Here is an 18,058-nt window from a genome sequence, read left to right on the forward strand (position 1 = left end):
CTGACGAGCTGAGCACAGAGTTTTTGACACAATGGTGTCAAACTCGGGACTGCAATGTTCTCCTCAAACAAGCAAAAAGCATCACACCTGCTGGCAACATGCAGACACAGACACAAACAGACTGTTTCCAAGTCTGTGCGGCAATTAGTGTGTTAGGGAGCGCTGCAAAGTCTAATGACACATTTGCCTTACATTGTTTCATTAAACGGGCTCTCAGGGAGAGGCATATGGAGTGTACTGGAACTTGGAAATGGAAAAGGCAGTAAATTACCAGTTTTACAATGAATCTTGTTGTTTAATACCCATAGTTTATATTAGTATCTAGTGGTAATCCTTTGGGTCAGTGTGCTGATCCATACTTTGCTAACAGAAATAAGATATAAGGTTTTCTAATATTTCACCTCTAGCTGTGGTTCTTATAGATTATTTAACAGATATTGACACCATACTGTGTCTGTGCTATAATGAAGTCTCAACTGTTGTTATGCTCAAAATGTGTAGTAAAGCAAACATGTAGACAAACTTAGCGTGATGACTTAAAGCTGCAGTGACTGATGTTTCTTCAACCTCGATTTTGTCGCAGCAGGAAGCCGTATATAGAGAAAAAAAAGCTATGATTGACACACTGTATACTACCATGCCAACACCAGACTGTAGACAGACAGCTGCTGAACACAGAGTGGAGCATTTAGTACTTTACGAGCTGGTGCAGACCAAAACAGAACTAACTAGATTGGGAATATTGGACTTACGTTGGCCAGCTGTCCAGAAACATGACCCTGAATGGAGTCCATCATTGCCTGGTTTCTACTGAATGTGAAAAGCACCAGAATGTTTCAAAAATATTTAGTATATTCTTGCCCAACTAGTATTTACAGTATTCGGTATTCTTTATTCAAAACATCGATAGCATTTTTGCTGACATTTCTAAAGTAGCAATCTGCCACTTTTTATCACAGACCTGAAGCTGGTTTTACTATGGTCTTTCAATAAATGTTAAACTAACCCTCCATACTACAGTCCATTTCCTGTGTGGCTTGTACCGGCCCAGTGGTCCCATAATTCCCATGCTTTGTCAGCAGCAAAGTGTGTAGTAAATTACCAGGCTATGACTCAGTGTGATCTCCACAATATTTAATCAGACCACTAAAAAAATAAACAAATAGGGAAGGTGTTTTTTTAACTGTTCCCACTTGACTGGCGTTTTTAGAAGTCATGGATGGATAAGTAATATCTTCACCTCCACCTCAACATTCTGGTGGTTTTATGACTCTGGCTGGTGTCTCTGTTGGTTACTGTTCAGGGGAAGGTCATAAACGGGCGATTTATGTCTGAAATGCAGCCAGGAATGCTGATACTACTGTCAGAGAGCAGAGGTACTGTCTTGTTTGAATCACATTTAATGGAAACTGTAAAGTGCACAACTGCATGCACTTCGTAATATGTGCTCACACAGAGGATGAGTTAACATAACTGGTGGAAGATATATAGCATGGCATAATGAGATAGATGGATGACAAAGTTTCTCCTTGTGAAACTAAAAACCGCTACAGTATCACACTTTCAGTTTCTTTCAGTACATCACAGTTCAACTCTGAGGTCTAAAGTGCAGTAAGCTTGCTGCTGCCTCTGAAGTTAATCATCATAATGAGAAATGGGAACACTTGATTAGATCTCAGTCCTCCTGTGGTGTCTGCACTTCTAGAAAATACTGCGTTATTTAAAACAAACATGATATGCAATGCAAGTAAACTGCATTGCAAATAGTATTTACAGTAGTATCTATGTCACAATGTGACAGGTACAATCCTGTGTACACGGTGTACATACAACATCAGCTAATACAATGCTACATCGATTACTGCATCGCATACTTTCCTCACAGTGTTATCTGTACTTGTAAGCCAACATTGTTAAGTTATGGGCATTTTAATTGCTATAGACAGGAGAACATTAGCATAGCTTCTTAGGTGGCCATGGCCATGTTTCTCTAAATCATTAAGTTAATTATACAAGCTAATTAATCAGTATGCTTGGAATAGGCTGCGTGAGCAGACGCTGCTCTTTGTTGGTTTGCATAATGAAAGGAGTCCATTTTTAGATGAGGAAAATGAAGAAGGGGCTGTGAGAAAGTAACTTTGATCTCAAAAGTAAACACGATTTTTGCATATCAAGTGCTCTGGCAAAGTAAAATAAATGTGAAGTGGGATTGCAGATGCAAAAAGTCTAGATTTACATTTGCAGTACTTTGAAGATGCAGAACATTGCATGGTGACAAGAGATAGGAAGGGCAGTGTGTACCCAGCATCCAACATCCATTTAACAGTGTAAGTGTAATGGAAGATAAACACAGGCTCGGATTTGTCAATCACTGGTGCACAATGAGGATAGTCAGAGCTACTTCCATCACTGAGGCTAGCTTGGTCTTCAAAATATGGGAAATAAATGTGGCAGAACAATATGTGTGAGTGTGTTTGTCAGAATGAGAAGGACATCTATGTTCCTCGGACATTTAGGCTCCCTTCCCATGGTATTATTTTGTAGTCTGTTGTAATCTGAATGCAGCGGTTGACGAAATTAAAGTTCTGCGTATGCATAGTGTATCGCTCGTGTACATCAGACGCATACGCATGCTTTCTTGCACACAGCTAAGGGTGTATGAGAAAGAATCACTGTCAGAAATTATTAGTTACAAGCAGACAACCAAATATCCTGCTTTTCTGTCTTCACTGGTGGAGGTGTCAGTGTTCATGCAGGAGTCTATTTTTAGCAGATCTCACTATGCTCATTGGTAAATCATTTTCTCAAAGCACATCAAACATGTTTAAGAACCTAATGAGACTACTCTATGCCGATAACACGACAAGGCACATACAGTAGGTTACAGTGTATGTTGGTTCCAAGTATTTTGTGAGGACAATGCTTCATTACAGTAAAGCACAACACATCCTGACCTCCTTTTCTCTCTCTTTTCTCTCAGGGAGATTCTGAGGAGTTCTCTTCTTTCATCACTCTGGTCTAAGACAGCAATCGCAACTGCTTATTCCAAACAGGTAAGAGCCACGTTGGTGTAAATCCAGAATCCAATACTTCCTTGAAATTGTATTATTTATTAAAGCACTCCATCTACAGCAATCATCAGTGGCCAAAATCCTGTTTTCACTCTTCAAATGTCAGTGCACCTAGTAATATAAACAAGATAATAACATCACCTCATAGCAATTGAATCAAGGGTCAAACAACTAAATGCTGTTAGTATAGATGCATGTATAGAAAGAATCAATGTCTGCACATGATCTATTGTTCAGTTACACCACATTGGGTTTTTTTGGCAGTCTGATTTTGATTATTTAATATGAAATAAAACATTGAGTTACATTAGATTTCTTTTTATTGACCCAGACTGGATGTTCTACAAATTGTAGAACAGCAACACTACCTGTGTTTATACAGTATTATACAGTCGACTGTCCTGCTGTTGCCTGAGCACTGTATTGGAGAGGTGCTAAATTGCTTGACAAATATCAGGCATTGCTCTGTATAACACAATGATACACATAAAGCATGCTAATGGTGCCCTCTAGAGTGCTGGAATCTCTACTGCTGCTCTCCTGTTTATAGAAGAGATCTGCCTTCACATTAAGGCTGCCTAGCTGGCACACCCACTGGCACTTCTCCCACCATTCAGAAATAAGAATCCCAGGTGCTATTAGCACTTTGTAGCGGTATGGGTCCACATGTATATCACACAGGAGAGAACAAAGAGACTAAAGAGACTAAAAATCAGCACTAAGCTAGTCTGTAGTACAGGTGACCCATATGCAACTGCACACAGTGACTCAACCGCTAAAACGTGACAATACCATCTGCTTTCCATTATATTGTCACATACCAATTATAGCTTCATACTGCACTCACATGTTTGCACGAGCACATATATCATCATCATCATAATGTTCTAGCTGGAAAATTTAAAAGTACAGGTTAGGTCCTACTGGAACCAGAATGACATTCCCTTCCATCAAGTGCTGTTTTTAAGATCACTGAGTAGTGCCGTGGTTTCCTCCAGAGGCTTTGTGGGTGCAGCTGTAATTGGAGCATTTGTGTTGCTGTGAGTTAGTGTTCCCTGGGCAGGGGCCAGTACACACCAAAACATTTCTCTGCATGTCTGTAGGCTTTCCAGAGCACATTAAACGCACCTGCAAGGAAAGTTTTGCAGAAGTGCTATTTCAAGACCAAATTATGGCATATCTTTTCTAACCAAGAGTCTTTTACTGTGACGTGGCTCTTGCTTTTGTTTCACATTCTGGCTGGCAGCCTCAAATATATTTAGGTGTGTTAAAAAGCTAAGTGTAGATACTTGAAAGTAATTATAGCCTACAAATAGCCTACTCAGAGTATTTCACACCTATGATGCCCTCTGTCCCTTGTGGCAATTACTGTGAAAATTTTGCTGAGGCTCTGGTGTTAGCAAAGGTGATTTAAATAAAAGATGACGGCAAGAATTGTAGCTTCTGTGAAAAAGGAAGACAAAAACAGTTAAGTACAGACAAGTGAGGTAGACTAAGTTTCTGCCTGAAATATTGTAAATGACAGCGGCAAAATTGTCCCTATTGCAGAGTCTGTTGGAGGCCATTTGAATGCCCTGTTCAAGAACCATTAAGGCATTAAATTTAAATTGCATCTGCTGTTTCTTCTTGGAGAGAAAGCCTTACAGACACTTGTAGTGCATTTTACTGGGAACGGTGGGTACATACGAGCCCTACACCTGTCAGATGAAGTTCTGTTATATAAAGCAGAATTTAGAGCAGTAGCAGGTGACCTGGTTTAGAATAGCAATGAGTCGAGAAGCTTTAAAAAAAAAAAAACTTTCCAAAGTCTATGCTGTTATGTTGCCTTTTTACAGAAATAACTAATTAGGAAAAAAGATAGATTGCCACATACCACAGTCTGTTACTGCTATACTGATTCTTAATATATATACAGTATATACATATACACACGAACATATTTGTTCTGCAACCTGATACCTGATATAATTGTGTTCTTTTATTCTCAAATGTGATATATTCCGTTATGAGTAGCAAAAACGTGCGTATGTTTGTGCAGTAGAGCCTGTGTTATGGGCCAGCACTGACTGAGATGATTTATTATACTACTTGATGGGACTTGTACTTTCATGAGGTCACATGAATAACATGGCACTGCACACTGTTCTCTTTGGCCCTGCTGGCAATAGGGAGTCACGCCAAAACACCTTCCAGTTTGCTCATATTCAGGTACAGAGCTAAGTATACAGTATATTCAATCACACACACACACACACACACACACAAAAATCAAATCCTGTAATCCAGACTTAATACTGCTTTATCACCTGCACAGGAAACGTTATGCAAATGCACATAAGCTATGCCAGAGGCACGTCAGATTTAGTCTCATTTCTATGTAAATAATTCTATGCAAATATGCCTTTATGAGTTGAAAAAGGCTAAGGATAATTTCTAATAACAGTAAAGGGATGCCACCGTGATGTAAAGTGAGGTCTTTTAGATTGACCTGGGGCAATTATTTTGAGCTTGGATTTCACCTAAGAGTTTTGCACCCAAAATATTTTAGTTTTTTATGGTCAGCTCTAGCACAAGTCTACAAACAGAGGAAAAAAAAAAAAAAAAGGAGTTAGAAAAATTTGCATATTCAGACTTACAGTGAATTTATACAACGATAATAGGTTTGCCCTAGCTATCTATGAGACATCTTGGGAAATATATTAATAAAAATTGTCAGTACTATAAAAACGATGTGGCACTTAAGTGTGTGAAGTTTATTTTACAGCTATGGTCCCCTTATTCACTCTCTGGTGTCTTTTGTCATATTCAGCAGAACATAAAAAGAGATGGTAAAAAATGCAAGCTGGCTGTTTGAGAGCCACAACAGACACAAAAAAATAAAAAAATGAATAAAAATTAAAAAAATACATTACAAAGTGAATAAACCTGAAATATTTGTGCTTTTCTTCATAAGTATCTTCACCCTTTGCCTGCTCTCTCTAACAGTAAATACTGTAAATGCACTGTTGAAAATAGTCCTCAAAACTCATGCTAATATTAGAAATACATTTCACCCACTGATGGACTAAGCCTTCCAGGCAATAAGTTTATTACCATTAGCTGATACTGTTGGTAGAAACTATTGTGGTCATATTTCAGTCTTTGCAGTTTGTGGTCCTGACATACTGCTTTGTTTTTTTTCCAACCAAGCTTCACGTCACATTTTGTTTTGTTTGCATCCAATGAAGACGTCATGTTTTTTTGTTTTTTTTTCATCTCCTAGGTGGGGGCAAAGGGGGCATTCATTTCAGCGGTGTGTCGGCGAGGTCAAACGGCAGCATCAGGCAGCATGTTGGCACCTGCATGAACCCAGAAAACAGCCTCATTTCTTGGTGAGTATTATTTAACAAACCACACAATCCTTAAGGCGGCTGTTTTCCTCAGATAAGCTTTTTCATATTCAACTTCACATTTGTGGTGCCGCATTTAGTTACAACTTTATCTCATTAATTCTTTAGACAAAAAGAGTAATTGCAAAATAAGCAGCAGCATTTTTCTCTTCACTTTAAGCTTTTAATATGAGAAAAGCTGCTTTTAGAATAAACTGGAACAGCATTTTCATTGAAAAGCCAAAGAACAGTGTAGCAGAGCCTTTCTAAACCAAACCCAATGACTCGTTTTTAGATTGAACTGTGGCTTTTGATTTTGTGAATGTCTAAAAGAAACCCTGAATTTTCATTTTGTGACTGACATAAGCCTGTGTTTCGTAACAGTATTAATTTAGGTCCCGTGTTCGCGTCCTTCACAAGGCAAACAGAAACAGAGTTTACAGTAAAAAGATGAATGCCCCTCTAAGACGTTAAAATTCCTCCCAAATTAATCGAAGAATCACTACGACTTTGATGCATTTTTTAAACTTTTCAATTTTATGAAGCTGATTGGTGGAGGTTGTGAAAGTCAATCTAGATTAATCTGTAACGGAAAGCTGTCAAACCTCTAATTATTAATGTTCGGGATCTTTTTTTTTTCTACACCCAAACCCCTGACATGATAATCTACTACACTTTACACCCACATCACACATTTACACATTCATATGGATCTCACAAGGTAATTGATCAGCTATTATTTGGAAGTTGACACATCCATGCATCCTAAACCGAAGTGTCCCGCTCAAATTGAGTTTAATAGACTAAGTGGGTTTAAAGAGTCCTTTTGAGATAAGATTAGTCAAATAGATAATATAGATAATCATTTTTGGACTCTGGAACATGCAGCAGACCAGAATTGGATCAAACACAGTGACATGCTGAGCACTGTTTCAGCTGATGTCAAATAAGTTGTGTATCATCAACTTAGTTTGGGTGATGTTACTGGGAGATAAGTAAGAATCAGCTATTAGCTAGTATTCACAGACAAAAGATATTTCAAATTGCGAAGAACTTTGTCAAAGTTTTCATGATGTATAATTCCTTGACATAGTCTGTCCATAGCATTTTTTATCTGCGTTTCATTAAATGGCATACATCTTTAAAAGTATCATTACCAACAATGTCATGGCTTTTTTTCTCCTTTTGCTGCTTTGGAAAATATTTTTCAGCCACACTTTGAAGCATTTACATTTTATGTGAAGCCTCTCAGAAGAAGTGAAAAATAAATGAGTCATGAAACAACACCAACAAAGAAGAAAGAGCAAGTCAAGAGCAAACATAAAACAGCATCCGCTGAGAGGTCACACTAGATTGGGTGAGGTACTGCAGACAGTAGTAGAAGATGTCACTAATACAGCTCAGTATCCATGTTTGAATCCATTAATAAGAACTATCAGCATTGATCAGGTCATGTGATTATCATCCTAAGTTAGTTTGCTGTCAGGTCCATAAACTACAAAGTTGAAAATGTGCATGTGAGATGAGATTTAGGCCTTAAAAAAATATTACAAAATGCAAAACTTCTAAAAACAGGCACTGGTAGTGCAGCCTAATACATCATTGTAAGCAGGCAAAAATGTGATTATGGGACAAATTCATAGTACTGTTTTCCAGATTTAAATACAGTCTGAAAGACTAAAACCTGTTCTCAGAAGAGAAAATCTCTGCCCTGGGCCTGTGAAATGATGTAGGTGAGAAAATACATTCAGACGGGTATAAATATTGCAGGGTGAGTACAGGCAGGGCTTTTTGGCTGATGAATTATTACAAAGTCCAGTGGCTTTACGCCAGCCTCAGAGAATATCTCGCTCAGCTTCACCCTACAATAAGCTGTAGCTGGGGAATTGTGGTTATAGACACACCACAAATAACTACCAATGATGCCGGGAATCCATCACACTCATCCCACATGTTTGGTGCTTACACTTGAGCACACTCAACAACAGCCAGTTAGCAAAACACACACATGCCACTCCATAGCATTAGAATTAAGTCTGGTAAGGAAACCACACAGTACATAGTATTTTTTTACAACATAATTTCAACAGTGAACCAGTGCGGTAGAGTATTTTGGGGGTATTTCCTGTTTGTAGACGTGCTGTCAGGAGGCAGGACCAGAGTGAAAATGTTTACTCGAATATTCACCTCCAGGACGCTTTGATAGATGGTCTGTCCCCCAACACAGTAAACGGTGCCAGCTCCTTGTGCTCACTGGATGAATAATTACCAATTCACTCACTCAACATCAGGGGAACAACGTTGTGAAACCACCATACCTCTACAATGGGAATAACAAGATCAAAATAAGCATCTAAATGGGAACAGACTTTTACTCAGCACTCTGCATTGTCAGGCAGGTTGGGTCTTTTGGTGATTAGCATAAAAAAAAAAAAAAAAAGCATAATCCCCAGACTGCTGACATATTTCTTTTGAAAAACGCCTGTCTGAAAAGGACAGATATGCTCTGAAAAATGGATCAAATCTGTTTCATGTCAGATAGCAGCTAGCGGTTTCCCAGGGTGAATCTCCCCTAAGCCACAAACAGACAGGATTAGAGATTGAAGTACTGGCCTTAGTAGATCAGGAAAATACATAAAAAGTACAATATTAGATGATTAGTGACAACTTATGATAACCTCTGAATTACCTACTTTAATACAGTGCATACCTCTACACAGTGAGCTTTGTGGCTTTGAAACAGCAGGAGGATAATTTAAAGCTTTTCCTAATTCTTTCTAATTAAAGTGATAATTCTTTAATATAACATTGCTGCAGTAATGCAACTATAAGAAAAAAAAAGCATAGGGAATTCATTTTGTTTCCTCTGCAATACAGGAATAATTTTGCAACAGAGTTGAGTCACAGTGTGTGTTTAATAAGGATTATTTCAAAGCACTGTGGATGAGGTATTTAGGTCAGGTGCATATTTCATGACCACTGGACACTAGCAGGCAACGGTTGTGTTTGTTTTTTGGAAAAAAACACTAAAACAGAAATAGACCTGACTATTAGTTACCTATTGTTACTCTTTCAGTATTACAGTACAAACATATATGTCTAGGGCATGTGTCATGATCCATTCAATTCAAACATGTACTTACTTAATCTGATCACAATCCCCAGAAGGAACGGAAGAGAAACTGTTAATGCACCTCTATAGTACCAAACTTTTAAGGGAATGATTATTATTCATTTAAGCAGTTTAAACACTCAGTGAAGTTGTTTTGGCTTTGAATTTAATCACCAAATGTATATATCTGGCCATTACTCACTCAAATAGGGGTGTTATATTTATTTTATCCTGTGTGATAAAACCACAAGATGGTGCTGTGCATCACCATTTGGCCTCCAAGACTCAACTAAGCAACTATCTGTGGCAGTGTGACTCATCTCCATTAAAATGATTAGCTTCCATTTGCTTTACATTATAGCGTGGGCTCATAGATAGAGACAGACAAAATAAGTAAATAAACAAATAGTCTACATATACTAAAATCTCTGCTATTTTTAATTGTGACTTTTGCACTTGCTGCTGTGGCACCTGAATTTCCCTGCCTGGGATCAATTAAATGTCATCTAATCTAATCTAATCTAATCTAATCTAATCTAATCTAATCTAATCACCTTTCAATCAGCAGATTCTGTTTTATTTTTTTATTTTTACTCTAAATGAACTTCTTAATCATCATCTTTGGGAAAATGGAACAGGTGGTTGTAGTTGAACTGACTTGACATTATCTAATATAACTGCATAATAAAAACATTGACATTTATATAATACTGTGGATTTTATTATATTTTTTTAAATCTCTATGTACTGAAAGAGCTTTCACTCTAGACTAAACTGTCAAACTTTTTCTATATTTCTGCAAAGTATATAGTCACAAAGGACAAATGTATAACAAACATGTATAACAGACTATGAGTTAGAAGAATTCATCTGTCTGATGCTTTGGATATACATATAAAACTGTATCTTTACAGTAAATCACAATCAGTGAAGGAAAAGACATACTAAATAAAATCAAATAAAATAGTGTAGATTGAAATTATAGTAAAATCCAGTAGATGGCAGTCTGTCAATGCAAAATCTTTCCCACCACATCCTCAACACGCCCACAGCTCTAATAGGTGTGCCTCTTGTCATCAGGAGAGGTCCCATACGCGTAATGTCTTCTCTGCACATTATGACGGGTGAACGCATAGTGACAACGCAAATGAACTCATATTACTGCTGTAATGACGAACGTCAGATATTTGGATGGTGAATAAAAAAAAAAAAAAAAAGCTCACATGGTTTAAGGCCTGTATGTTACTGTTTCACTGCACACACACCTCTGCAGTGTTTTGCCCTTCTTAATTTTCTTCCCTCACATCTCTTGTGCTCCATCTCTCACACTTGTTCAAAGCCGAATGGCGTCACCACTTTCACACACACACACACACACACACATCTCCTCGCCATCTGTCTGTGCAGCGGCCCGTGTCTCTGGCACTGGGAGCAGTTGGGAGCAAGAGAGTGAAAGAGAAAGTGTCTCTTGGCTCCGTAGTCCTGAATCCCACTTCCTCTCTTCTTTTTCCTGCTGCTGTCTATCAAATGATCTCATAACCTCAAGCTGCCCACCAATGGGCTCTCCCTACTATTACAACACCTATACTTGATGCCATTTGGCCAAAAATCAACATCTTTTTTAGTGGACTCTCATAAGCAAATGAGATGGAGGAGATCTGCTCTGTGTTTTCAGTGATTTCATTCAGTTATCAGAGCTCATTTTCAGGTTAGTTCATTAATGATGGCGTGACGTTAAAGCCCACGACTGAACAAGAGCAAAAATATCATGCTTGATTAGTTTACGTATTAGGCATTTCAAATTAATAAAAAGCCGCAGAATTACATTCACCGTTTCTTCAGAAGCAGAAATGTGTGAAAGAAAACAGAAGGACTATTCATCTATTCATGTGCCCTGTAACTGACGGAGAAGGAATCTACGCACTGTAGCTATTTTTATATACTTGCTTATTTTACCACTTCTGAAGTTATAATAAAGACGTGTGAATTTCTGTGCACGCTTGATTATATTTAACATCCTGAATTTCTGTACGTACAAAATAAAATGAATGTGAGATATCACAGTATCTACACACAAAAGAATGAGGAAAATCCACAGGAATTTAGGTGACTGGTAGTCATCAAAACTGCTTTCCACAGAATAAGACTTCATTCTCTGTTCTGTGAATTTTTATAAACATGCAGCTCTACAAAGAGAACTATAGGTAGCTTAAGTCATTTGAACAAAAATGCATTCCCTCTCTCAGGCTCCTCCATTTAGACAGCAAGCCAAAGTGCCTTCATGACCACACTATATTCACCTGGAGTGATAAGAAATGGCAGCTATCAGCAGGCGGTTTGGAAGCCGCATAACTGTTATTGTGTTCGTATATATAAAAATTGATTTATGTGGCCTATCATTTAGCAGGTGCAATATGTGGATGAATATGGGCTAATATAATATTATGGAATGAGTGAGAGGGTTAAGGAAAGGGCCAGGTGCTGCCTCAAGGTGAAGAAAATATGATCAAACTCCAGAGACATATAATAAGACATATCATTACTTCATGAGAGCATTATATTCCAGACTCCTAAAGAAGGAAAAACCTAAGGCTCCCCAGAGAAAATTAAATATTTTATTTAGACTTTTATCAAAAATAATACAGCAGTAATGAATAAGATGAACTAATTTTATCAATAACTAAAAGAGAGAAAGCACAATAGGTTTATTATTATGATTATTATTATTGTTGTTGTTATTATTATTGCTAACTGCAGGTATACAGAACCTAGAAATATGGGTAGAGGGTAGCTGGCTGTAGCATACAGCTTCGTGTTTACCCCTTTGCGCAGAGCTGGTGCTATGTCCAGACTTGTAAATCAGGCCCATTGAGGTAGCATAATGCTGATGATTATGACAGCCAGTCGCATGGGAGTGATAGAGGGATGTTGAGTTATGGGCTTGGGGAGGATGCCCAGAACTGAAGAGTCACACAAATGGAGAAGCACTTCCACCAAAACACAAGTCCCCAGATGGGGACTAATGCTGCAGTTGGCGGCTGTGCCACCCAAATGAGTGCACATTAGCTGCTCAAACCCCACAGAATAGTGAAGTATGTTTGTTTTTTTCACAGTTCTGCCGTTTCACTATATTACTGATAGATAAGTCGTTTTTTTTTTCTTTTTTCCCCAAAAACCGCACTGACTAAACCAAAGACCAAGGCACAGAACAGAGTATTTTTGTGTTGTTCTGGCATGTAATGCATCACTTAACTAGATGACTGCAGGATGGGAACTGCATTCTCATTCACGGCATTACTAAAAATTGTACAATTTGCATTCTGCTGTATTCATTCTACTCCCCTTTCACTACAAACAATCATTCATTCGCATTGATCGTCAGCCATGATAATATAATCAGGCATAAAGCCTGACAAGGCTGGCCGATCCAATAGATCAGAGCTGCTGACAGCTGAGCTATGTACAGGTCATAAACCCTCACCTTCTCTGTTTGACCCCACATCAATTTGGATCTTTCCAATATGAATGCAAATAACAATGCATTTTTGGTGACATGTTTATGGTTATCTCTGTATCTCCCCATGCTCCGCCTGCTGCTCCTAAATATGCTGTTACAGAGTTAATGGAATTGAAAAAGGTAACCTATGGCTCAGCAGTGGTCAGTTTACCACTACCCTCCCCTCCAATGCCCCCATGAACCGTAAACATAAGCATCCTTGCATGCCCTTGCACACACACACACACACACACACGCACACACACGCACACGCACACTTACACATCCTCCACCCTAGTCACTTGTGTATGCATCGAGCTGATAAGTACTGCGGTTCATTTTCCCCATGGCAAAGCACAGTAAAAAATTGGGGAGTAATAATTGCTTTGGGGGGCGAGACGAGGATGGCTAAATATGCTTGATTGCCTCCTAAGCGTTGGTGCTGTGTAATGAAATATGGCTGCTGCAGACAGGGGCTCCCGTGCGATAGCTTTCTTGTCACTTTTTTTTTTTTTTTTTTTTTATATACCCCTTCACTCTTCTGTTCTGGCATTTTCGTCTTTGCTCACCCGTTCCCTTTGTTACAGAACAGAGTCCATCAAAGCATTTGTTGCCATTGAACACTTATCTTAGCTGTAACGTAATAATTATGGGGCCCAAATCCAGCCTAATTGAGAATTCCTCACCACATAAAAAACGGAGGCGTCCTAATATTCCTGTGTTCTACAATTTAATTTGTGGATTCATTAGCATGAACCGGCTGTATAGAGAGAACCCAGATAACAAGGAACTAGGCCAAACACACTGTTGATGAAGTCAGGTTTAGGGGTTAAGAACTAGTCACATTGTCACCTAGCTAATTATGTTCCTCTGTCATTTATATATTAGAACCTTCAAACTAAATAAGTGATTACATTTCTGCCAATGTCCATGAAGACATTTTAATGCTACTAAATACGATGGCTTGTTTGCTTTTAAGCCACATTTTGCCTTTAAACAAAAATTAACTAACTACATTCACCCACAAAATTGACTCTGAATTAACACGAAGAAGTTTTGGGCAGAGAGACTACTGTAATCATGACATTCATAATCATCATTGCTAATCATCCCATTTGACTGCCACAAAGCCCTACAATAACATTTTAAAAGATAATGAGTCAAATTAAAACTCACTCAGTGCAGCTAAAAAAAAAAAAAATGTTTGTCCCCCAACTAATTTTTGTTGTAACCACCCAAAGCACATTTCTCCCTGTTGGTTAAATAAGTAGCTAATCATTTACAAGAATATTAGTCCACAGGCTTGTATGGGCACAGCAGCATCTGCTAATGCATTTAGCAAGAAAATAGCCTGAGAAAATCTTCCCAGCACATTAAATGCAAGGCTCTTTTTTTTTTTTTTCCTCTTTTGCTTCCAGAATAATTCACAAGACTAATTTGTTGTGCTACTTAAAGGAAAATGTAATTACACTTTTCATTATAATTCACAAAGCCAATCGATAAGTGTGGTTAAGTCAGACTGCACATGCAATTTTCTGTCCCTTCAACTGAAATTTGGTTGCAATACAAGCATTTTGTGTCTTTACTATATATTTTGTACATAATGATGATGAGTACATTAACTAATTAGAGTAACAAAAGTTTTTTTTTTTTTTTTGGTGAACATTGTACAGTAGACTTTATTTGTGCTTCAATTTTATTAAGCATTTCATTTACAATAAATACACAGATGGAACTAAAGCTTCATACAGAGAGACTGATAAACTATTCTGTTACTCTCTGTCTTTCTCATTCATGCAGTTCTCTTTCTCGAGACATCAATCACAAGATGAGTCCTGCAGCAGGTAAGAAACTGAAACCAGAATGTTCTGACCTCTTGTTTTGTTTTTTTCTTTCTCTATTATTTCAAATTTGCTTAAATTTCACGTGACATCAAGGACAGTCACATGCTGTGTTTTCAAATTTACCTGTTAATGGTTCAAACTGATCATGTGTCTAAGCATCCTTGTTTGTTTAAAAGAGGGACTGACTGATTTGAGTGTCAGGTCAGAGAATATGTCAAGTGATGTCAAAGAAAGATCTACACTAACACTTCAGCTCAGCCCCCCCGCCCGCCCCCATCTCCTGACCTGCGATGGGGCGGGGAGGAGGGAAACAGACTATATCTGGCAACCTAAAGCTTTTTAAAGTGACTGAGAGCATGAGGGAGACTGACTGGCACTGATGGGACCAGACTAGGACTGTGCGATGCTGTGCTGCACTGCACCCGGGCCTCACAAGCCTGATTGATAGAGTGTGATGAGACTGTCACCGAGCAAGGAGAGCAGCAGAGAGATAGGCTAGATGGAGGGAGGGAAGTGGGCTGACCAGCAGAGAGAGATAGAGAGAAATAAATTTGAGAACATGTGAAGGATGAAGTGGCTGGATGGAATGTGTTTCAGACACATGAAGGATGGGGAAGTGGAGGTTTAGGAGGGTGCCGCCAGAACATGGACGCCGATAAAAAAAAAAAAAAAAAAAAAAAATGACATACAACATTTCAATGCTCCAAAGAAAAACCATTCACATGCTGCTAATTTGAAACCGCTAATAATCTCAGACAAACATACAATCTTTATCACCTTCAGAATGTGCATACAAGCATACTCTCTGCAGCATATTTCAGTTTTATCTCTATATCTGCTCCTGCAATATAATTTCCACTTGTAGAAACTTTACTATGATTCATATATTTTTAATATCCTTAGTGACTTAAAGCACCTAGGACAGAAAAAGGTTGACTGGTGAGGATACATTCTGTATATGCACTCAACTGGCAGTTTATCAGGTACACCTGGCCAGAACTAATGCAGTCTAATACACCAGTTCTGCAATAAATCCCTTTTAGTGAGATATTGATTCTACTATATGGTCAGTTTGCAGGCTGTGCTGCTCTTGAACTGTACTGCATTAAACAGAAAAGGTATTTTTGTTATTTAGCCTAGTCTCATTAATGTAAGGGAAGTGGAGAAAATAATATAATGCTGTCTCGTCTATTGCAAAACAACTCAGTGACACTACAAACACCATTTTCCAAAACGGCCACACAGTGCTGTTGTTGGCTAAACACAATGCTATTCTAAGGATGGGAATGAACTCTGACCTCCCACTTCTGGCACCTCCCAGCACTTTGGTGTGTGTCACTAAAGCTCAGCACTTTCTTCAGATAAATCAAGCAGATATATAAAGTAGATTATAAAGTATTCACTATTAAAAACATCACATTTTTAGCACATACTGAATGATTCATAGTCTAATTTACAACAACACACAGTCTTATTTGATATAATCTAACCCAAGTTATTCAGCTACATTTCTTTTGAGTTACAGAACTACATATTCCCTACAATGTAAAGTGCACACATGGATGTCATAAATAGACTACTGGCTTGTTTATCTGTCTATCTGCACCTGCTTAGGACACACTATTAGATCTTGTGGACACATGGCATCTTGGCAGTGAATGGGATACAGGCTGAGCTAAAGCCCTGTTCTGGGAATTCCACAGTTAGTGATTTCAGACTCAATAAAGGAACCATGTTTTACTTTTATCCTTGCCTGAGGAAAGACGGCTGACTCACCAGAACGCCAAAGTTATTATTAGTGCCTCACATGTGTGGAGCAAAGCTAAGTGTGTGTGCATGTCAGTGTATGAAAGACAGAGAGGCTGAGCTCCAGCAGCAGCATGCAGGAGTAGCATGAGGAGCTCTTATCTGCCACCTGCCAAACCCTGACCAGGGCCCTGACTGCTGCACTCCCTCCCTCCTTCTGTCCCTCTCCAGTGGGGCTTCCCACTAGTCTGCTACAGGCAGGGCGGCCAGGTGAAATGAGCAATTCCCATTCAGGGACAGGAGCACCATGCAGACTCACCCTGTGAAATGGCTGCTCACTTTGGCAGATCAATGCACTCTCTATCTCTCGTGTACTGCCACTGAGTGATAGCCAGGAAGAAAAAGGAGGAGAAAAATGAGTATGAGTAGAGAGAAGGGAGAGGTGATTTTATGTGTGTTTGTTTGTGTTTGCTAGTATGTGTGTGTGTGTGTAGAAAGGGTAGGGTGTTAACAGGGCATTTAATGATATTTGCTATGGCTGCTCTGAGTGAGTGCTGTTGGAGGAAAATGAGAGATGCTTTGCATAAACTCAAAAGACATGCAATATTGCTGTTGCCTCTTTGGGAAGGGAAAAAGTGCCGTTCTGAGTCCCACCGGATATCAGAATACTCAGCCGCTGAGCTGGAAATTTTACCAATATGAATATTAGTGACAATCATATTAAAACGCCTAGTTGTGCCAAAATGAATTCCATATCTCTACAGTGATGAGACTAATATGTCACACATTTATAGCATAGGAGCAGGTGGGGCATATATATATATATATATATATATATATATAAATATATATATAACTTCAAGGGCAAAGCACAAAGATCTAATGTATAATCTAGACTAATTCTACAGAAACTTAATGACATTGAAGATAAAATTACATTTTTATACATTTATGAATAATAAATATATAATACACTGCCTACCAAAGAATAGCTCTAATTAAGCCCAGATCAGCTGTTTCTATTTTCAAAAGCTGGTTATAGTAAGAATAACACTTTTCATAATACACACACACACACACACACACACACACACACACACACACACACACCAAATTTTGATAATTATCTTTGGAAACAGATTTCAACAATGCACTTTGTTGATTGGTTATTGGTTATCACATTGGTTCATAGTGGCATGAGCACCAAGTGATTAATGGTCTAATCTCTCATGCTTTTTAGAAAACATCTTATCTAGATGAAACATTGAAATTTGCAATATAGTGGCACAAATTTAACAACTGTAATGTTATACTCTTGCTTATAATAATAATTACATTGTATGTGTTTCACTTAATATATTTTATAAATTATCCGGAAAGCCTTGCAGACTGGTAGCCTTGATCACATTCTCTGTCCAGAT

General features: G+C 38.3%; 1 protein-coding gene across 4 annotated transcripts in view; it reads left to right on the forward strand.

The window, feature by feature from the left end:
- LOC113136086 (receptor-type tyrosine-protein phosphatase delta) overlaps positions 1-18,058 on the forward strand; it is a 312,879-nt gene that overhangs the window by 115,497 nt on the left and 179,324 nt on the right. For all 4 annotated transcript variants that reach the window (XM_026316526.1, XM_026316545.1, XM_026316554.1 and 1 more), the window contains exons 5-7: positions 2,981-3,053; positions 6,334-6,442; positions 14,848-14,891. The gene's annotated coding sequence lies outside the window, so the exon portion shown is untranslated. The remainder of the gene's footprint in view (positions 1-2,980; positions 3,054-6,333; positions 6,443-14,847; positions 14,892-18,058) is intronic.

Source organism: Mastacembelus armatus, chromosome 18 (assembly GCF_900324485.2).
Source record: "Mastacembelus armatus chromosome 18, fMasArm1.2, whole genome shotgun sequence".
NCBI classification, from domain to species: Eukaryota; Metazoa; Chordata; class Actinopteri; order Synbranchiformes; family Mastacembelidae; genus Mastacembelus; species Mastacembelus armatus.